The 16,321-nt window shown below is 50.1% G+C and overlaps 1 protein-coding gene and 1 non-coding gene across 2 annotated transcripts in view; both read left to right on the top strand.

The window, feature by feature from the left end:
* The first annotated feature begins 10,441 nt into the window (after positions 1 to 10,441).
* Positions 10,442 to 10,579, top strand: LOC119924269. The gene has a single exon (XR_005449081.1). It is a non-coding gene; the product is annotated as a small nucleolar RNA SNORA7 (small nucleolar RNA).
* Positions 10,580 to 13,550: 2,971 nt separating this feature from the next.
* ELMO1 (engulfment and cell motility 1) overlaps positions 13,551 to 16,321 on the top strand; it is a 210,937-nt gene continuing 208,166 nt past the window's right edge. Inside the window, exon 1 of the mRNA XM_038769328.1 lies at positions 13,551 to 13,607. The gene's annotated coding sequence lies outside the window, so the exon portion shown is untranslated. The remainder of the gene's footprint in view (positions 13,608 to 16,321) is intronic.

Genomic DNA, 16,321 nt, shown 5'->3' with positions numbered 1-16,321 from the left:
AGGGCCTTAAAACATTTGGATCAATCAATCAGTCATATTTATTGAGCATTTACTGTTTGCAGAGTACACATAAGGATTGGATTAACTCTTTCAAGTGGAGTAAAATGATTAGCCAGTATGTGGGTCCCCAGACAACGCTATATAGAAAGGTGTGTGCGTGTGTGTGTGTGCGTACGTGTGTGTGTACACGTGTTTGCACATGCTCCACTGACACACACCAAGACTGAGAGAATTCCAGCAGCATGGATCAGTGGATAGAGCCCGCCTGGGAGTCAGAAGTTCATGGGTTCTAATCCTGACCCTGCCACTTGTCTGCTGTATGGCCTTGGGCAAATCACTTCACTTCTCTGTGCCTCAGTTACCTCATCTGGAAAATGGGGAGTGAGACTGTGAGCCCCACATGGGACAGGGACTGTGTCCACCCGATTGGCTTGTAACCACCCTGGCACTTAGTTTAGTGCCTGACACATAGTAAGCACTTAACAAATACCACAATTATCACTATTATTGTTATTCAGCTCAGGGACTAGTTTGACCCCACTAACACTCATTTGTTTGAAAAATGGCTTCATATTTGGTCAGGCAGCTGGCAAGATAGTTTATATTATTATTATCATTATTATTAATATCAATCAACCAGTCAATCAATCATACTTACTGAACACTTACTGTGTGCAGAGCACTGTACTAAGCACTTGGGAGAATACAGTATAACAGAGTTGGTAGACAGGTTCTCTGCCCACAACGAGCTTACAGTCTAGAGGGGGAGACAGACATTAATACAAATAAAATTACAGCTAGGTATATGTGTTGTGGGACTGAGGGAGGAGTGAATAAAGGGTACAAAACCAAGTGCCAGGGCGTCACAGAAGGGAACGGGAGAAGAGGAAATGAAGACTTAGGGAAGGCCTCTTGGAGGAGATGTGCTTTGAAGGTGGGGAGAGCGATCGTTTGTTGGACGTGAAGAGGGAAGGAGTTCCAGGCCAGAGGCAGGATGTGGGCAAGGGGTTGGTGGAGAGACAGACAAGATCGGAACACACTGAATAGTAATATTTGTGATACTTGTTAAGAGCTTACTAGGTGCCAAGTACTACTAAGTGCCAGGATAGATGTAAGATAATTAGCTCAGACAGTCTCTGTCCTAGGTGGAACTCACTAAGTGGGAAGAAGAACAGGCTTTGTATCCCTATTTTGTCATGAAATCCTGCCAGTTCTACCTTCACCACATTGCTAAAATCCACCCTTTCCTCTCCATCCAAACTGCTCCAGCGTCGATCCAAGCATTTATCCTCTCGCCGCCTAGACTATTGTATCAACCTCCTTGCTGATCTCCCAATCTCCTGTCTCTCCCCACTCCAGTCCATATTGCACTCTACTGCCCGGATCATTTTTCTACAAATAAATTCAGTACGTGTCTCCTCATTCCTCAAGAGCCTTCAGTGGTTACTTATCCAACTCTGCACCAAAGAGAAACTCCTCACAATCGGCTTTCAAGCACTCAATCAGTTCACCCCCTTCCTGATTTCCTGACTGATTTTCTACTACAGCCCAGCCCGCACACTTAGCTCTAATGCCAGCTGCCTCTATGTACCTTGATCTCGCCTCTCTCACCTCAAACCCCTTTTTCACATCCTCTCTTTGGCCTGGAACTTCTTCACCCTCCACAGAAGCCAGACCACTCCTCTCCCCACCTTCAAAGCCTTCTTAAGGTCACATCTCCTCCAGGAGGCCTTCCGTAATTAAGCCCTCTTTTTCCTAGTTCCCTCTCCCTTCTGCGTCACCTAAGCACTTTGGCCATTTTGTATTCACCCCATTCTCAGCCCCATGGCACTTATCATACATACCTATAAATTATTTATTTATATTAATGTCCCTCTCCCCCTCTAGACTGTAAGCTCGCTGTGGGCAGGGCAAGTGTCTATCAACTCTATTGAATTATACTAGTAATGGTGGTAGTTGTTAAGCGCTTACTATGTGTCAAGCACTGTTCTAAGAACTGGGATAGATACAAGCTATTCAGATTGGACACAGTCCCTGTCCCATATGAGGTTCAAAGTCTTAAGCCCCATTTTACAGATGAGGGAACTGAGGCACAGAGAAGTTAAGTGACTTGCCCAAGGTCACACAGCAGGCAAGTGACAGAGCCAGGATTTAGAACCCAGATCCTTCTGACTCCCAAGTGCTTACTACAGGGCTCTGTACATAGTAAACGTTCAATGAACACCACTGATCGATTATTATGAGGGGACTGAGGCCCAGAGAAGTTGGGTAACTTTCTCAGGTCTACTTAGTAGAGCCAGGATTATAACCCAGGTTCCCTGACTCCAAGGCCCTTGCTCTTTCCACTAGGCCACTGCCAATCGCTTTACGGTGTGACCTTGGACAAGTCACTTAACTTTTCGGTGCTTTCATTTTCTCAACTTTAAAATGGGGATTGAGCCCCATATGGGACAGGGACTGTGTTGAACCTAATTAACTTGTACCATACCAGTGCTTAAAACAGTGCTTCACACATAGAAAGGGCTTAACAAATACCACAAAAAAACCCCCACAATTGAGTGCCCTAAAGGACTGTATGAAGTTTTGGGGGAGATTATACCAGAAAATGCCCTCAGGGCTTTACAAACTAATGGTAGAATGGTCTTCCAGATTGTAATCTCTTTATGGGCAGGGAATGTACCTGATAATCCTGTTGTATTCTACTCTTCCAAGTGGTTAATAGAGTCTTCTGCAAATAGTAAGTGCTCAATAAATACCATTGACTCATTGAAGAGACAGACAAAATTGACTTAGAAATCCATCCCATCTCTAACCTGTTAGGTCACTGTGGGCAGGGAATATATAAATCCAACTCTGTTGTACTGTACTCTCCCAAACTCCTAGTACAGTCCCAAACCTTGCCCTCTCCCTGACTTTCCCATCTCTGTTGACGGCACTACCATCCTTCCCGTCTCAAAAGCCCACAACCTTGGTGTCATCCTCGACTCCGCTCTCTCATTCACGCCTCACATCCGAGCCGTCACCAAAACCTGCCGGTCTCAGCTCCGCAACATTGCCAAGATCCGCCCTTTCCTCTCCATCCATACCGCTACCCTGCTCATTCAAGCTCTCATCCTATGCCGTCTGGACTACTGCAGCAGCCTTCTCTCTGATCTCCCATCCTCGTGTCTCTCCCCACTTCAATCCATACTTCATGCTGCTGCCCAGATTATCTTTGCATATTACTCCCCTCCTCAAAAATCTCCAGTGGCTACCAATCAATCTGCGCATCAGGCAGAAACTCCTCACCCTGGGCTTCAAGGCTCTCCATCACCTCGCCCCCTCCTACCTCACCTCCCTTCTCTCCTTCTACAGCCCAGTCCGCACCCTCCGCTCCTCCACCGCTGATCTCCTCACCGTACCTCGCTCTCGCCTGTCCCGCCATCGACCCCCGGCCCACGTCATCCCCCGGGCCTGGAATGCCCTCCCTCTGCCCATCCGCCAAGCTAGCTCTCTTCCTCCCTTCAAGGCCCTGCTGAGAGCTCACCTCCTCCAGGAGGCCTTCCCAGACTGAGCCCCTTCCTTCCTCTCCCCCTCGTCCCCCTCTCCATCCCCCACATCTTACCTCCTTCCCTTCCCCACAGCACCTGTATATATGTATATATGTTTGCACATATTTATTACTCTATTTATTTATTTATTTATTTTGCTTGTACATATCTATTCTATTTATTTTATTTTGTTAGTATGTTTGGTTTTGTTCTCTGTCTCCCCCTTTTAGACTGTGAGCCCACTGTTGGGTAGGGACTGTCTCTATATGTTGCCAACTTGTACTTCCCAAGCGCTTAGTACAGTGCTCTGCACACAGTAAGCGCTCAATAAATACGATTGATGATGATGATGATGATGCACGCAGTAAGCACTCAATGAATATGATTGATTGATTGGAAGAGACAGATGAAATCCATTCTGCCTCTAAACTGTAAGCTCACTGTGGGCAGGGAAAGTATTAACACACTCTGTTGTACTCTCCTAAGTGCTAGTACAGTGCTGTGCATGCAGTAAGTGCTCGATAAATATGATTTATTGATTTATTCCATCAATGCAGAATGATACCAAAGCCAAAATAGGGGCTGTTTCTCCAAATCCACAATGTAGCCAGAATTCACCAAGTTCATGGGCATTTGCTTACATGAGCAAAACAGAAAGGCAACCCATAGTAACAACGCCCTGGGTGTCAGCTCACTATGAGCAGGGAACATAATTCTGCTAATTCTGTTGTGTTACACTCTCCCAAGTGCTTAGTAAAGTGCTATGCACATAGAAAGAGCACAATACTAATGGTACCTGTTAAGTGTTTATTATCTTGAGCACTGGGGTAGATACAAGCTAATCAGGTTGGACACAATCCCTGTCCCACATGGGGCTCCCAATCTTAATCCCCATTTTACAGATGAGGCAACTGAGGCCCAGTTAAGTGATTTGCCATAATTACCACTGATTGATTGTTGGATTTGGAGGTAGCTACACTTACTGCAGATACCCAAAATATCCTCAATGCCACAGCTGGCTACTGTCAATACTGGCCTGATGGCCCCTGTGTCAGGGTCTTCAAAAAACACCTCACCTCCCCAGCCATCCCCATCTCCTAAATGATTCCCTCAGAGTCTCCAGTTTGTGGCCTTCTCCCCAAAATGAAATCAAAAACACAGGCGGGGAAATGGTCCATGGCTGGAGTTATCTCAAGCTCTCAAATCCTAAAGAGTGAGTCTCAACTCAGCATTTCCTGTTTTAATTCCTCACCCATGAATCTCGGCCTGGAGTGCTTGAAAATTCGGAAGTTTCCACTGAGACTCTCCTCACAGCATTTCTCCCTCCTGGACCACCGGGGATAATATGCAGGTAGAACACCAAATTGGAGGCAGCAAGGAAGTGAAAATTACCAGACCATTTTAACAAGTCCTTCAGTAAGGAGCCACATCATGTGCTGTTTAAATATAAGCTTATGAATACATACTAAGCCAATCAAGGAACCATAGGGGGCCTAGTGGAAAGAGCTCTAGTAGAGAAGTAGTGTGGCTTAGTGGCAAGAGCACGGGCTTGGGAGTCAGAGGACGTGGGTTCTAACCCCAGATCCGCCACTTGTCTGTTGTGTGATCCTGGGCACGTCACTTCACTTCTCTGTGCCTCAGTTCCCTCATCTGTAAAATGGGGATTAAGACCATGACCCCCATGTGGGACAACCTGATTACCTTGTATCTACCTCAGCACTTAGACCAGTGCTTGGCACATAGTAAGCGCTTGACAAATACCATCATTATTATTATTATTGTTATTATCTCAACTCTGCCACTTGTCTGCTGAGTGACCTTGGGCAAGTCACTTCACTTCTCTGTGCTTCAGTTACTTCATCTGTATCTACCCCAGCACTTGGAACAGTGCCTGGCACATAGTTAGCACTTAAATTCCTTAAAAAAAAATCCTGGCTCTGTCACTAGTGTCTATCATGTGATCTTGGACAAGTCACAACTTGGGAAAAGCAGCGTGGCTTAGTGGAAACAGCATGGGCTTTGGAGTCAGAGGTCATGGGTTCAAATCCCGGCTCTGCCAATTGTCAGCTGTGTGACATTGGGCAAATCACTTAACTTCTCTGTGTCTGTTACCTCGTCTGTAAAATGGGGATTAAGACTGTGAACCCCACTTTGAGCCCCCATGGGACAACCTGATCACCTGGTAACCTCCCCAGCGCTTCAAACAGTGCTTTCACATATAGTAAGCGCTTAGAAAATGCCATTATTATTATTAACTTCTCTGTCCCTGTTTCCTCATCTGTAAAAAGGGGGTTCCATACCTGTTCTCCTTCACCCTTTGATTGTGAGTCCCATGGGGGTCAGGGACTGTGTCCCTCCTGCTTGCCAAATCCAACGGCTCATACTCTATCCTAATCCTCCTTGACCTCTCAGCTGCCTTCGACACTGTGGACCACCCCCTTCTCCTCAACACGCTATCCAACCTGGGCTTCACAGACTCCGTCCTCTCCTGGTTCTCCTCTTATCTCTCTGGTCTTTCATTCTCAGTCTCTTTTGCAGGCTCCTCCTCTCCCTCCCATCCCCTTACTGTGGGGGTTCCTCAAAGTTCAGTTCTTGGTCCCCTTCTGTTCTCAATCTACACTCACTCCCTTGGTGACCTCATTCGCTCCCACAGCTTCAACTATCATCTCTACGCTGATGACACCCAAATCTACATCACTGCCCCTACTCTCTCCCCCTCCCTCCAGGCTCACATCTCCTCCTGCCTTCACGACATCTCCATCTGGATGTCTACCCGCCACCTAAAACTCAACATGTCCAAGATTGAACTCCTTGTCTTCCCTCCCAAACCCTGCCCTCTCCCTGACTTTCCCATCACCGTTGACGGCACTACCATCCTTCCCGTCTCACAAGCCCGCAAACTTGGTGTCATCCTTGACTCCGCTCTCTCATTCACCCCTCACATCCAAGCCGTCACCAAAACCTGCTGGTCTCAGCTCTGCAACATTGCAAAGATCCGCCCTTTCCTCTCCATCCAAACCACTACCCTGCTCGTTCAAGCTCTCATCCTATCCTGTCTGGACTACTGTATCAGCCTCCTCTCCGATCTCCCATCCTCTTGTCTCTCCCCACTTCAATCCATACTTCACGCTGCTGCCCGGATCGTCTTTGTCCAGAAACGCTCTGGGCATGTTACTCCCCTCCTCAAAAATCTCCAGTGGCTACCAATCAACCTACGCATCAGGCAGAAACTCCTCACCCTGGGCTTCAAGGCTCTCCATCACCTCGCCCCCTCCTACCTCACCTCCCTTCTCTCCTTCTACAGCCCAGCCCGCACCCTCCGCTCCCCTGCCGCTAATCTCCTCACCGTACCTCGTTCTCGCCTGTCCCACCATCGACCCCCGGCCCACATCATCCCCCTGGCCTGAATGCCCTCCCTCCCACATCCGCCAAGCTAGCTCTCTTCTTCCCTTCAAGGCCCTACTGAGAGCTCACCTCCTCCAGGAGGCCTTCCCAGACTGAGCCCCCTCCTTCCTCTCCCAGTCCTCCCCCCTCCATCCCCCCCACCTTACCTCCTTCCCTTCCCCACAGCACCTGTATATATGTATTTATGTTTGTTCGTATTCATTACTCTATTTATTTATTTTATTTGTACATATCTATTCTATTTATTTTATTTTTTTAACATGTTTTGTTTTGTTCTCTGTCTCCCCCTTCTAGACTGTGAGCCCACTGTTGGGTAGGGACCGTCTCTATATGTTGCCAACTTGTACTTCCCAAGCGTTTAGTACAGTGCTCTGCACACAGTAAGCACTCAATAAATACGATTGATTGATTGATTGATTATTTTATAATCTACCCCACTGTTTAGTAAAGTGCTTGGTGAATATTAAGCACTTAAATACATTATTATTTATTATGCAAAGAATACTGCTGTCTGGCTTACTCTTCTGCAATGCGCTTGTAAGTTTTAGAAGGGCACAATTAAAAATGCATAATGCACAGATGCCTTTTATCATTTATTAATAATAATACTTTTAGTTTTTGACATTTGTTACTCTAAGCTTGTTGTGGGCAGGAAACACGTCTACCAACTCTGTTATAGTGTACTCTCCCACGCATTTAGTACAGTGTTCTGCACACAGTAAGCACTCCCTAAAAATGTTTGATATTATTACTACCTTTGAGAGGAAAAATTGCAATTCTATTCACACCCCAAAATTTGCCACTCTAAGTAACAGTCTCTAGGGACTATTGATAAATCAATGGTAATTCTTGAATATTTACTGTGTGCAAAGCACTGTGCTAAGTACATGGGAGAGAACAGAACAGTAGGGTTGATAGATACCAAAGCAGATCTTATGTCGCTCGAAAGGCAGATGAGTGCATTCTCTTCTACGGGAGGACATTGGCTGTGAGAGACAAAAAATATGTCTCTAGACCGTGCGCTAGTTGGGGGCAGGGAATGAGTCTGTTTGTTGTTGTACTGTACTCTCCCAAGTGCTTAGTATAGTGCTTCGCATCAATCAATCAATCAATCAATCGTATTTATTGAGCGCTTACTATGTGCAGAGCACTGTACTAAGTGCTTGGGAAGTACAAATTGGCAACACATAGAGACAGTCCCTACCCAACAGTGGGCTCACAGTCTAAAAGGGGGAGACAGAGAACAGAACCAAACATACCAACAAAATAAAATAAATAGGATAGAAGTGTACAAGTAAAATAAATAAATAAATAAATAAATAGAGTAATAAATATGTACAACCATATATACATATATACAGGTGCTGTGGGGAAGGGAAGGAGGTAAGACGGGGGGATGGAGAGGGGGACGAGGGGGAGAGGAAAGAAGGGGCTCAGTCTGGGAAGGCCTCCTGGAGGAGGTGAGCTCTCAGCAGGGCCTTGAAGGGAGGAAGAGAGCTAGCTTGGCGGATGGGCAGAGGGAGGGCATTCCAGGCCCGGGGGATGACGTGGGCCGGGGGTCGATGGCGGGACAGGCGAGAAGTAAGTGCTCAATAAATATGGCTGAATGAGTGAGTGAATGAATGTGCCTGGGTTTTGGATGGATATGTGGTTACAGTTCCTAAAGTACAGGTGTCAGCCTGAAGTTTCGAGGAGACCTGTGTCAGGCAAAAATGCAAGACACTTCTCGCTACTTGTCTTTCAATTCCTCTTTTCTAATTAAAATTTCATGCTTCTCCTGCCAAGGCCCAGGAGACTCACAGTGTCTGCCTCTGCTCCTCTCGTTTCCAACCACTGTTCTGTTTTCGGAACCCTTCTTGGATTTAGGAATGAATTCACATTCGATAATGATAATCGTGGCATTCATTCATTAATTCAATCATATTTATTGAGCACGTACTGTGTGCCGAACACTGTACTAAGCGCTTGGGAAGTACAAGTTGGCAACATATAGAGATGGTCCCTACCCCACAGCAGGCTCACAGTCTAGAAGGGGGAGACAGGCAACAAAACAAAACATATTAACAAAAGAAAATAAATAGAATAGTAAATATGTACAAGTAAAATAGAGTAATAAATATGTACAAACATATATACAGGTGCTGTGGGGAGAGGAAGGAGGTAGGGCGTGGGGGATGCGGAGGGGGAGAGGAATGGGGGGCTCAGTCTGGGAAGGCCTCCTGGAGAAGGTGAGCTCTCAGTAGGGCTTTGAAGGGAGGAAGAGAGCTAGCTTGGCGGATATGCGGAAGGAGGGCATTCCAGGCCAGGGGTCGATGGTGGGACAGGCGAGAACAAGGCACAGTGAGGAGGTTAGTGGCAGAGGAGCGGAGGGTGAGGACTGGGCTGTAGAAGGAAAGAAGGGAGGAGAGGTAGAAGGGGACGAGGTGATGGAGAGCCTTGAAGCCGAGAGTGAGGAGTTTTTGCCTGATGCATAGGTTGATTGGTAGCCACTGGAGATTTTTGAGGAGGGGAGTAACATGCCCAGAGCGTTTCTTCACAAAAATGATCTGGGCAGCAGCGTGAAGTATAGATTGAAGTGGGGAAAGACAGGAGGATGGGAGATCAGAGAGGAGGCTGATTCGTTAAGCACTTACTATGTGCCAGGCACCATACTAAGCCCTGGGGATAGATGGAGGTAACTGGGATGGACACAGTCCCTGTCCCACAGGGGGCTCACAGACTTAATCCCAATTTGACAGATGAGGGCAATGAGGCCCAGAGAAGTGAAATGACTTTGCCATGGTCACCCAGCGGACAAGTGGTGGAGGCAGGATTAGAACCCAGCTCCTTCTGACTCCGAGGCCCATGTTCTATCCACTAGATGATGACGGTGTGGTGTCAGAGTGGGGGAGGAAATTTGAGGCTACCCCTTCTGAAAGTTGTGGGCCGGAGGTGAGGGGGGTGTGCCATCTTTTCATTCATTCAATCGTATGAATGAATGGCCTATTGAGCGCTTACTGTACAGAGCACTGTACACAACATATAGAGATGGTCCCTACTCAACAACGGGCTCACAGTCTAGAAGGGGGTGACAGGCAACAAAACAAAACATATAGACAGGTGTCAAAATCATCAGAACAAATAGAATTAAAGCTATATGCACATCATTAACAAAATAAATAGTAAATATGTATGTACAAGTAAAATAGAGTAATAAATCTGTACAAATATATATACAGGTTCTGTGGGGAGGGGAAGGAGGTAGGGCGGGAGGGATGGGGAGGAGGAGAGGAAACAGCGGGCTCAGTCTGGGAAGGCCTCCTGGAGGAGCCCGAAGCCCACAGGGGGGGCACTGGGGCCTTGAGGTCTGAGACCGACACTGGACCAGCCTCCAGACTGTCTCCTTTCCTTTGCTGCAAGTCAGAACAGACACCCCCTTCCCCTCACCCCTGCTTTAGGTACCTCCAGGACCTTTCTGACCCCATTTTTTTTGGTAACATTCATTAAGTGCTTACTCTGTGCCAAGCGGCCTCTCAGGGCAGCACCTGGAGAATTTCCAGTAATCTACCAGTCTCAGCTACGGGAGGGAGAGTCAAGCAGAGGCCTACCCATTCGATTCCTAGCTTGGGCAGTGGCTTGCAAGTGGAAGGCAATCTGCTACAAGGCAAAACTCACCCGTGCTGGGCAGCTGCAGCCTGGGAGAAAGTCAAGGGAGGAGACTCAAGTTGACTGCGCAGAAGGCGGCCATGGTAAACCGCTTCCATATTTTGACCAAGAAAACTCTATGGATCCACTACCAGAACGATTGCAGATGGAGAACGGGGCATTCTGGGAGAGATGTGTCCATGGCGTCGTTATGGGTCAGAAACGACTTGACGGCATAAGAGGACACATGCATCAAGCACTGTTCTAAGCACTGGGGTAGACAGAGGTTAATCAAGCCAGATACAAACCTGTTCCACATGGGGCTCAGAGTCAAGTAGAGAAGCAGTATGGCCTAGTGGATAGAGCATGGGCCTGGGAGTCAGAAGGCTGTGGGTTCAAATTCTGGCTCTGCCATGTGTCTGCTGGGTGACCTTGGGCAAGTCACTTCAATTCTCTGGGCCTCAGGTACCTCATCTGTAAAATGGGGATTGAGACTGGGTTTTTTTTTTGGGGGGGGGTCGTCCCATGCGAGACAAGGTACTGTGTCCAACCCCAGTTACTTGAATCTACCTCGGTGCTTAGTAAAGTGCCTGGCATACAGTAAGCGCTTAACAAATGCCACAGCTATTATTCTTATTAAGTCGGAGGGAGAACAGGAATTGAATCCCTGTTTTACAGTTGAGGAAAGTGAGGTACAGAGAAGTGAAGTTACTTGCCCAAGGTTACACAGGAGACAGGTATTCATTCAATCGTATTTATTGAGCGCTTACTGTGTGCAGAGCACTGTACTAAGTGCTTGGGAAGTACAAGTTGGCAACATATAGAGATGGTCCCTACCCAATAGCGGGCTCAAGTAGAGCAGAGATTAGAACCCAGGTCCACTGGCACCCAGGCCCATGCTCCATCCACTAGGCCACACTGCTTCTCTCCCCACTTCCTTTGGGTCAGCATCCCCCAGGAGCCCCTCTCCCTCACCTCCCCAGGTGATTGGGATGAATCATATGCTCCCAAGTGCTTAATACAGTGCTCTGCACACAGTAAGTGTTCAATTATTATGACTGAATGAATGAGTCACAGGTGGGGGCTGTGGTGAGAGAGAGAGAGAGAGATAGAGGGGGGCGGGGGGGGGGGGGGGGAGGAATCCTCATTTACCCATTTTCCTTCCCAAGCTTTAAGTTAGGACAGTAGCCAGGACTGGTGGAAAGAGCAGGGGCCTGGAAGTCGGCGGACCTGGGTTCTAGTCCTAGCTCCGCCACTTGTCTGCTGTGTGACCTTGGGCAAGACACTTAACCTTGCTGTGACTCGGTGTCCTCCCCTGTAAAAAGGGGATTCATGATCCCTTCTCCCTCCCCATTAGATTGAGTTCATTCATTCAGTCAGTCATATTTATCGAGTGTTTACAGTGTGCAGAGCACTGTACTATGTGCTTGGGAGTACAGCGTAACAGAAGTAGCATGGCCTAATGGATAGAGCCCGGGCCTGGGAGTCAGAAGATCATGGGTACTAATCCAAACTCTGCCACTTGTCTGCTGTGTGACCTTAGGCAAGTCACTTCACTGCTCTATGCCTCAGTTCTCTTATCTGTAAAATGGGGATTAAGACAATGATGTCCAACCCAATTACCTTGTATCTACCCTAGCTTTTAGAACAATGCCCGGCACCTAGTAAGCACATAACAAATATTATTAACAATAAGCAGACTCTTTCCTTACCCACAAAGAGCTGTGTTCTCCACGTGGGGCAAGGACTCTGTCCAATCTGATTTACCCCAGCTTTTGGCCCGGTCCTTTGCACATAGTTAAGTCTTTACAAATACCCCATTTCATTTTGGGTTTGTTTTTTTCACGTGCTTAGTACAGTGCTCTGTCCACAGTAAGTGCTCACTAAATACCACTGATTGATTAATGAACAGGCGTTAATTCCCTGTAAGACCCCGGAGGCTCGGGATTGAGCAATCTCTCCTGGGGTTCCAGGCTCCCCCGCCCAGGGTCTAAGGACTCCCGGAAACACACACACACACCCCAGCGTGACTCAGTGGAAAGAGCCCGGGCTTGGGAGTCAGAGGCCGGTGGGTTTTAATCCGGCCTCCACCACTTGTCTGCTGTGTGACTTTGGGTAAGTCACTTAACTTCTCTGAGCCTCATCTGTAAATTGGGGATGAAGACTGTGAGCCCCAAATGGGACAACCTAATTACGTCGTATCTACCCCAGTGCTTAGAACAGTGCTTGGCACATAGTAAGCGCTGAACAAACACCGTTATTATTATTATTACGTGCACACACCCCTCGCACCCCCGGCCTCGCAAACGCACACAGGGACACGCGTTCACACCTGCCGCGGTGTCGGGGGTCCTGGGCGCGGGTCGCTGCCCTCTCCGGGGGTCTCCGGAATCTCCAGGGGTCTTGGGGATCTCCGGGGGTCTCGTGGGGTCTCCGGGGGAATCTCGGGGGTTTTAGAAACCTCCGGGGTCTTGGTAATCTCTGGGGGATCTCGGGAATCTCCAAGGGTCTCCGGGGGTTCTTGGGGCTCTCCGGGGGTCTCGGGAAGGTCTCTGGGGAATCTCCGGGGGTCCCGGTGGATCTCGGGTGATCTCAGGAATCTCCAGGGGCTTCCGGGGGGTCTCGGGAATCTGCGGGAGTCTTTGGGGGTCTCCTGGGGATCTAAGGGGACTCCGGGAGGTCTCTAGGATCTCTGGAATCTCCAGGGATTCTTGGGGATCTCGGGGGGGGGGGTCCTCTGGGGAATCTGGGGGGGGGAATCTCTGGGCTCTCTGGGGTCTTCGGGGGATGTCGGGCATCTCCGGTGGTCTCGGGGGGTCTCTGGGGGTGTCGGGGTTTTTCCGTCTCGGGGGAGGAGGAGGGCGGGAGAGCGGGCTGCGGGGGCGGGAGGCACAGCGTGCCTGGCAGGGTGGGAGCGCCACGGTGACTGGCTGGGTCCGGGCCGCCCCCGGGCCGGAGGGGAGGGGGCGGAGCCGGGGGCGGGGCCGCTCCCCGACAGGACGCCTGCAGCCCCAGACACGGACCCCCGGACCAGGACCCCCAGAACCGGTCAGCATAAGCCCCCCTCTCTCCAGGTGCTGGGGGGGGGCATGGGAATTGGGGGGGGCAGGGGGTCCTAGGGGGCTTCTGGGAGGAGTGGTCCGCACCCCTGGGGACCCTTGGTTGGAGGCAGAGAAGAGGAGGATCGGGCGGCCCAGCTGGGCCCCGGCCGGGGGGCCCGATGCCGGGGTCCGGAAAACCAGAAGGAGGGAAAAGCGGGCAGTGCGCCTTTGGGGGTCTCTCTTTGAGGGGGGCCTTCACTCCAGGGATCGCCTCATCCTCCTTCCTACCCCCTGGACGCCTCGCACCCCCTCGCCCCGTCTCAGCCCCCTCCTCTTTTTCCCCCCGTCCCCATATCACCCCCTCCCCCTTTCCCCCTATTCCCATCTCTCCCCCTCCCCCCTGGTCCCGTCTCACTCCCTCCTCTTTTTCCCCTGTTCCCATCTCAGCCCCCTCCTCGTCTCACCTCCTTCTCTTTTTCCCCTGTTGCCATCTCAGCCCCCTTCTCTTTTTTCCCAGTCCCCATCTCATCCCCTTCTCTTTTTCCCCCGTTCTCGTCTCACTCCCTTCTTTTTCCCCTGTTCCCTTCTCAGCCCTCTCCTCTTTTTCCCCCGTCCCCATCTTACCCCCTCCTCTTTTCCCCCGTCCTCATCTCACCCCCTTCCCTTTGCCCCCTGGCCCCGTCTCAGCCCCCTCCTCTTCCCCCCCCGTCCTAGTCTCACCTCCTCTTTTTCCCCCGTTCCCACCTCAGCCCCCTTCTCTTTCCCCCCGTTCCCACCTCAGCCCCCTCCTCTTTCCCCCCGTTCCCACCTCAGCCTCCTCCTCTTTCCCCCCGTTCCCACCTCAGCCCCCTCCTCTTCCCCCCTTTCCCATCTCAGCCCCCTCCTCATTCCCCCCCCCGTCCTCGTCTCACCTCCTCCTCTTTTTCCCTGTTCCCACCTCAGCCCCCTCCACCTTTTCCCCGTTCTCGTTTCACCCCCTCCTCTTTTTCCCGGTTCCCATCTCACCCCCTCCCCCTTTCCCCCGGTCCTGTCTCAGCCCCCTCCTCTTTTTCTCCTGTTCCCATCTCAGCCCCCTTCTCTTTTTCCCCTTTTTCCCCTGGTCCTGTCGCAGCTCCCTCTCTTCCCCCCGCCCCGTCCCTATCTCACCCCCTCCTCTTCCCCTCCCCGTCCTCGTCTCACTCCCTCCTCTTTTGCCCCTGTTCCCATGTCAGCCCCCTCCTCTTTTTCCCCCGTCCTCATCTCATCCCCTCCTCTCTTCCCACCTCAGCTCCCTCCTCTTTTTCTCCCTGTCCTCGTCTCACCCCCTCCTCTTTTTCCCGTTCCTGTCTCAGCCCCCTCCTCTTTTCCCCCGTCCTCATCTCACCCCCTCTTCTTTTCCCCTTGTTCCCATTTCAGCCCCCTCCTTTTTTCCCCCCTGTCCTCCTCTCACCCCCTCTTTTTCCCCTGTTCCTGTCTCAGCCCCCTTCACTTCCCCCCTCTTCCCGAGGCCGAAGGAATTCGGGTTCAGGACCAGGGACCGCATCTGTTATATTGCGTCGTCCTCTCCCGAGCGCTTAGTGCAGTGTTCTGCACACAGTAAGCGCCCAGTCAATTGGTTTGATGGACTTGGGGTCCCGAGGAAGTTGGGATGGGGTGGGAGGGGAGATGCTCCGCCTACCTTGCTCTGAGCCCCGTGGGACCTGAGCCCGACGTGGGTTGGGATCGTCAGTCTGTACGGCTGAATTGTACTTTCCAAGCGCTTAGCACAGTGTTCTGCACACGGTAAGCGCTCAATAAATACAATTGAGCAAATGAATAATAATAATAATGGCATTTATTAAGCACTTCCTATGTGCAAAGCACTGTTCTAAGCGCTGGGGAGGTTATAAGGTGATCAGGTTGTCCCACGGGGGGCTCACAGTCTTAATCCCCATTTTACAGATGAGGTAACTGAGGCACAGAGACGTTAAGTGACTTGCCCAAAGTCACACAGCTGACAATTGGCGGAGCCGGGATTTGAACCCATGAACTCTGACTCCAAAGCCCTTGCTCTTTCTACCGAAACATGCTGCTTCTCCCGATGCTGCGGTGGATACAAGCAAATAATAATAATAACAACAATGATGGCATTTATTAAGTGCTTTCTACATGTAAAGCACTGTTCTAAGCACTGGGAAGGTTACAAGGTGATCAGGATGTCCCACGGGGGGCTCACAGTCTTAATCCCCATTTTACAGATGAGGTAACAGAGGTCCATAGAAGTTAAGTGACTTGCCCAAAGTCACACAACTGACAAGTGATGGAGCCAGAATTTGAACCCATGACCTCTGACTCCAAAGCCCGTGTTCTTTCCACTGAGCCACACTGTTTCTCAAATCCGGTGGGGTGCAATCCCTGCCCCACATAGGGCATGTAGTCTTAATCCCCATTCTACAGATGCTGTGTCTGAGGCCCAGGGAAGTGAAGTGACTTACCCAAGGTCACATAGCAGACAAGTGGTAGATCCAATATTAGAACCCAGGTCCTTCTGATGCCCGGGCTCTAGCCCCTAGGCCAGCCTCTTTGGGACCTCCTCCCCCTACAACCTGCCCCCAGGCTGTAAACCCGTTGTGAGCAGGGAACATGTCTACCAGCTGTGTTGTATTGTTCTAGCCGAACTGCTTCCAATAAGCATTCAGTACTTGTTGAGCACTCCATCGACTGACCAATAAGAAAACCTGCCTTCAGAGATGGCAAGTTATC

Source organism: Tachyglossus aculeatus, chromosome 2 (genome assembly GCF_015852505.1).
Source record: "Tachyglossus aculeatus isolate mTacAcu1 chromosome 2, mTacAcu1.pri, whole genome shotgun sequence".
NCBI lineage: Eukaryota > Metazoa > Chordata > Mammalia > Monotremata > Tachyglossidae > Tachyglossus > Tachyglossus aculeatus.
Note: the sequence above shows the minus strand (reverse complement) of the source record. Positions and strands in the feature narration are given on the sequence as shown.